We start from the raw sequence: 7,010 nt of genomic DNA on the forward strand, positions 1-7,010 counted from the left end.
ATTTTGATGTTATCAGCATCATATATATTTTTTTAAATGAATTTGATAAGCCAAATTGGCCTGCCATCAAAAATTTAGGTAAAAAATGACCCCCAAATGTACTAGTGACATGATGAAAATGGAAAGCAGTGAATTATTTATTATATTAACAAAACTCTAGATGCTTATGAGATAAATTACAACAACATTGAAAAGGATTTCCTCACTATAGTGTTTGCATCTCAAAAGATTCAACACTATATGATAGCTCATACTACACACTTGATTACCAAAATTAATCTTCTTAAGTACCTCCTAAGTAAAGATTCACTCACTAGTGAACTTACTAAATGGATGATGATTCTTTCTGAATTTAACATTCAATACTTTTTACTTAAGTCTATAAAAGTACAAGCTATTACACACCAACATGCTAATATCCCACTTCAAGATAGTGATCCTTGTTGAAAATAGATTGATACAAGTGTGAGAATATGTTTCAATCATTGTTTTGTCATTGATGTCAAACCTAGTACTTGTTGGTAAGACAATTTCTTAAATAATTTGAGTACTATCATTTGTTTGATTGATAAGGAGGTTTAGATCAAATGAGGTAACAATAGCTCCTAGAGGAAAGATTGAGTTATGGTATGAAAAAGGAGTACAAAGATCAGTTAAGACAATGATGTTATACTACATTGATTATCTACTTAAGGTTACAAAGGATAGATACACTAGTTAAGTTTAGAATAACAAGTAGAATGAATTAAGTCTACTAAGCTTAACAATCTGCATAGGAGGTGATAATGAATGTTAGTGTAAGCCAAGTAGAAAATTAGTTGGAGTTGAGAAAAGTCAAATTTTAGTGTAGGCTAAGTGATACAGTGTAACCCGAGTAAAGTTTGCTTGATGTTGAGCACCAATAAAATTTAGTTCACACTGAGTGATTTGATAGTGGATGTCAAGAAATGTAGTATGTACTAAGCATTAGAATCAAATTAATGTCGAGTGTCAACATTATGAGAAAGATTGTGAATCCGATGAATCTGAGTTGACAAGTTTGATTTATTAGATTGTGTGAACCATGTGGAAGATAAGCTTGATGAGATAGTGGCATAGAATTTAATATGAATCATTTTGTGGTGAATTCAAAGAGGATTGAAGTAGAAGTTTCTAGAAGGGAATAAAAATGAAAAGATAGGTAGATTCATTGAATCCTACCTAATCCTACCTAACCCTAAAATGGATGATAAAGGTTGAATGGAAAAAAATCTTAATTGTCTATTTATAGAGATGGCTAGTCAGAAGAAAATGTTGTTTATGTGTGAGAACCTAAGGAAGACAAGGAGTCTAAGGTATTGCTTCATTTAGTGACCAAAGAGAAGAGATTGCTATTGGAAAGAAAAGAAAGAAGGCTTAAGGGTATAGATGCTTGAAGGATGAACAAGCTATCAAAGCTAAAGTGTGTGAAAGTCAAGCATAGTGGAGGACTAAAATAGAGATCTTGAATCTTCAAAGTAGTTGTAAGTTGTTAATAGATCAAGCCTTACTGTTACTTTCTAATTATTGTACCAGTCTAGAGTAAATCCTTTGGGTCAAGGTTGACCTAATAGTCATTTGTAAATCATTTAACTAGGTGATATTCCAAGTAAAAGATCTAAAGTCCTCTAATAAGGGTCACTCCTAATAGGGTGATTGAAATCATCTTACCAGGTCATATTTAATAGTAATCTTTAATAGGGTTGGCATTTCATATGGCATCACTTCAGAAGAGTGAGAATGAGTAGCATGTTACTAGTGTTTTTTCCCAAAATGGGTTTCCATGTAAAATCATTGTCAATTGTGTAATTGAATCTATTATGTTTCATGCTTACATTTTTGCAAAGTTGATTTGATGGTAAAATCCAAGTTTAAATGATTATATGATCTAATAGATGTATGCATGATGAATATGTTTTATGGATATGGGTTCACTAAGCTATGAAAAGTCTTATTCGTACATATGGACCTTGGATAATTGATTCACCCTTCCTCCCCACTAAGTTATTCTAAAGAATTCCAACAATTGGTATCAGAGCCTTCTGCTTAAGAGGACTAGTTTGAAGGTACTAGAAGAAAAAGATCAAGATGTCCAAAAGAGACATACCCAAGCTTAATAGAGATAACTTTCCTACATGAAAAAGGCTTATGAAGCTACACCTATGAGGTCTTGGATATCATGCATAATCTAACATCATCACAAAGCATGTTGATCAAACTAGAGCCGTAATTGCTAAAGATCTAAAAAAAAAGAAAGAATACAACCAAGAAATGTTGGAGATTGCCTCTATCCTAAGTTATGCCAAGTTGAAAGACATTAAGGATTGTGACAGTGAAAAGAAAATGTGGCATGCTCTTCGTACCATTTATGGAAGAGACACAAATGTTTTAAGAGCCAAATCTGAAAGTCTTAGAGGTAAGTTCAATGATATGAGAATTCAAGAAGGTGAGAATGTTGCTCAATATTGCTCTAGGATAAAAGATGTTGTTAATGCCATAAGAGGAGCTACTGGTAAAATAGATGATAAGATCATACTAAGCAAATTTTTGAGAACATTGCTGCCCATTTATGCTATTAGAGTTTTTGCAATACAAAAACTGAGATGTAAACTAGGTTCTAATCTAACTCTTGAAGGTCTAGTAGGTAGGCTCACTGTTTTTGAGCTATCTAATTTTGATAACTTCAAATCTGACAATGTTGAATCTACTTTCAAAGATAAGTTGTCATTGAAGGAACCTAATGAGAAGAATAAAAAGGTAAAATATATTTCCAGTGATAGTGATATAGATGAGGAGGATGTGGAACAACTTGAAGCACTACTAGGAAGAAGGTTTCATAGAGATAAAGGAAAATTCAAAGGCAAGTTATCTATCATGTGTAATTTGTTATAATTTTTTGAGTGTGTCACAACTGAATAATTCAGGTTTTAAGGTTGTGTTTGAGAACAAGATTGCTAATATATATGATACTAATGGAAAGCTAATTGGAAAAGGTGATCAAAATAGAGGTAATATATTCTACCTTGATATAGATGATGTTACTTGTCTTGTTGTAGATTTTGATGATGTGTGGTTCTAGCACAAGAGGTTATGTCATGTTAATTTTGATAACTTGTTTAGTATCAGTAACATGAGAAGAGTTAGAAGTTTTCTCGAGGTGAAGAAACCTGACAATATAATTTGCAAACAATGTCAATTAGGAAAAATGACAAAGTCAAACTTTAAGAGAAATACTCATACCTTTAAAAGAATTTTGGATATTGTTCATACTAACTTGTGTGGGCCAATTGATGTCCAATGCTACAAAGGTGATAAGTAAATTATGCTATTTGTTGATGACTATTCTAGGATGATGAATGGAGGAAAATATTTGTAATGGATTGTGCTAGGACACTTATGATGGAGAAGAATGTTGCTTTTAAATATTGGAGAGAAGATTTAAGTACAGTTGTCTATACCTTGAACTATGTGCAAGTCAAGAAAGGTACTCATTCAACACCTTTTGAACTATGGTATGGATACTCACCCAATGTAAAATATTTTAAGGTATTTGGAAGCATGTGTTACAATCTCAAAGATTTTAGGAATGGTAAACTAGATGCCAAAAGTAAAGAAGGTATATTCCTCAGCTATTCCACAAGAAGTAAAGCTTATAAGTGTTTGGATACTAACACTAACAAAGTTGTGGAAAGTGCAAATGTGAAATTTGTTGAATATACATAAGTACATGAGGCTAGCCCTATGAAGGAACTAGAGGAATAAAAATCATTTGTATGCTTTTATGAAGGCATGCCTATTGATCAAGATGTTGTAAATCAAGTTGCAAATCAATAGCAAGTTTTAGTGACTATCGAGTTAGATCATTCAAGAACCAAACTACAATCAGGTGCCAAGGTATAGAATGAAGTTGAGGCACATTCTAATTCTAAGATTAGTGTACATGAAAGAGATGTTGAACTACCTAATAGAGATGTACTTAGTGATTTAGAAGTTGAAAGACCAAATGAGGAAAACTGAGCACAACCAAGATTGTTAAAGTATGTCAAGAGACATCACCTTGTAGCACAAATCGTGGGAGATAAATATGCAAGACCAATGAAAAGGAACATGCTTAGAAATGATACATGTTAGCATGCATGAAACTAAAATCTTGCAATAGAAATAAATGTTTCTCCATACAAAAGTTTCAAAGTTTATCAAGTGGATGTTAAATCTATATTTCTGAATGACACATAGGAAGAAGAGGTTTATATAGAACAACTAGAAGGATTTTTTTGATGCTAACAACAAAAGCATGGTATGTGGACTACACAAAGCTTTATATGGTTTGAAGCAAGCACCAAGAGCATGGTATGAAATACTTCACAATTATCTTGTAAAGAATGGATTTGAGAGGACTGATGATGACAACAAGCTATACTTGAAGACAAAGAAAGGAAAAGGTATTTTAATATCTAAATTATTTTTTGATGATATCATATTTGGAGGTCAAGATACTTTATGTAAAGCTTTTGCAAATGAAATGAAAAAAGAATTTGAGATGTCTAAATTTGGAGAGATAATGTTCTTTGTGGGTTTGCAAGTACATCAAATGAAATATGGTATATACATCACTCAGTCAATATATGTAAAGGAGATACTAATTTTTTTTGGATTGGAAGATTCCAAGCTAGTAAGAACACCTATGGTGACATGACATAAATGATCAAAGAATGATGATTCAACTAAGGTGAAGCAAATATTGTATAGGTCTATGGTTGGAAAATTATAATATGTAGTACATAGAAAACTTGATATTGCATAATTTGTTGGGATAGTTGCAAGATTCTTTGCTAATGGTAGGGAGATTTGATGGTTGTTAAGAGAATAATGAGATATCTGAAAGGAAGAGAAGACTATGGTCTATACTACAAGAAAAATAAAAAAATTGAGTTGAGAGCCTAGAATGATGTTGATAAGGCTAGAAACATTGATGACAGAAAAAAAACTAGTGGAGGAGAATTTCTCTTAGGAAAAAGGCTAGTTAAATGGACTACCAAGAAATAAAATTGCATATCGCAATCTCTTGTTGAAGCTGAATATGTTGTTTCTATAGTAAATTGTACAAACATTGTATGGACAAACAACTACTCAAAAGTTTGAAGAAGAAAATCACAAAACCTGTGATACTTTATTGTGACAACATAAGTGCTATAAATATATCAAAGAATCATGTGATGGATTCAAATACTAAGCACATTGAAATCAAGTATCATTACTTAAGAGAATTAGTTCAAGATAAAGAGATGAAGATGAAATATGTTAATACAAAAGAGAAAAGCATTGATATCTTCACAAATTCATTACCTAAGGATGCTCATGAGTATCTAAGAGGTAAACTAGGGGTGATAACCATATCCAAGGCTATTTAAGAAGCATGAGAAGTACCCTACATCAACTGAGATGATTGGCATATCTTACAAAATTATATAGTGGATCTTACTTTAGGAGCTGCCTCAAGTAATCAAAGAGTTGGAGCTACAAATCAGACACAAGCTGGGTGATGAAGGGAGACACTAAAAATGTTCATATCTACATATTAAGATGACAATTCTTTGGCATTTTGGTCAAAGAGGGAGAAAGACAATTGCTGGTAAGACAATTTCTTAAATGATTTAAATACTATCATTTTTTTGATTGATAAGGAGGTTTTGATCAAATGAGGTAACCATAGCACCTAGAGAAAAGGTTAAGTTATGGTATGAAAAATTAGTACAAAGATCAGTTAAGATAGTGATGTAATAATGCATTGATTATCTACTTAATTTGCAAAGGATGGATACATTGGTTAAGTTTAGAAGAACAAGTACAATGAATTAAGTCTATTAAGCTTAACAATCTACATAGTAGGTGCCAAGAAATGTTAGTGTAAGCTAAGTAGAAAATTAGTTGGAGCTGAGAAAAGTCAAATTTCAGTGTATGTCAAGTGATACAGTGTAAGCTGAGTAAAGTTTAGTTGATGTCAAGCACCAATAAACTTTAGTTCATGCCGAGTGATTTGATAGTGGATGTTAAGCAATGTAGCATGTGTTGAGCATCAGAAGCAAGTTAATGCCAAGTGTCAACATTATGAGAAAGATCATGAAATTGATGAATCAAAGTCGACAAGTTTGATTTCTTGGGCTATGTGAACCATGTAGAAGATAAGCTTGATGAGTTGGTGGCACACAATTCAAGACAAACTATTTTGTGGTGAATTCAAAGAGGATTGAAGGATAAATTTCTAGAAGGGAATAAAAATAAAAAGATGGGTAGATTCATTGAATCCTACCTAATCCTACCTAACCCTAAAATGGACAATAGGGGTTGAACAAAAAAAGATCTTAATTTTCTATTTACAGAGATGGTTGGTTAGAAGAAAAGGTTGTAATGTATGAGAACCTAAGGAAGACAAGGAGTCTAAGGTGTTGCTTCATTTAGTGACCAAAGAGAAGAGATTTCTATTGGCAAGTAAAGCAAGAAGGTTTAAGCGTATGGATACTTGAAGGGTAAAAAAGCTATCAAAGATAAAGTATGTGAAAGCCAAGCAAAATGGAGGACTAAAATAGAGATTTGTAATCGACAAAGTGAGTTGTAAGTTGTTATCAGATCAAGCCTTACTATTATTTTCTAATCATTGTACTAGTCTAGGGTAAATCCTTTAGATTAAAGTTGTTGACCTAATAGTCATTTGTAAATCCTTCAATCAGGTGAGATTCCAAATGAATGATCTAACATCCTCTAACAAGGCTCACTCCTAATAGGGTGATTGAAATCCTCTAACTAGGTCACATTTAACAGTGTGCATTGTAACATTTAATAGGGTTGGCCTTTCATAGGGCATCACTTTAGAAGAGTGAGAATGCATAGCATATTACTGGTGGTTTTTCCTAAATTGGGCTTCTATGTAAAATCATTATGTCAAATGTGTTATTGAATCTATTATGTTTCATGCTTACATTTCTACAAAGTTG

This window comes from Cupressus sempervirens, chromosome 9 (assembly GCF_028749045.1).
Source record: "Cupressus sempervirens isolate cs-2001-9-10 chromosome 9, ASM2874904v1, whole genome shotgun sequence".
Lineage (NCBI taxonomy): Eukaryota > Viridiplantae > Streptophyta > Pinopsida > Cupressales > Cupressaceae > Cupressus > Cupressus sempervirens.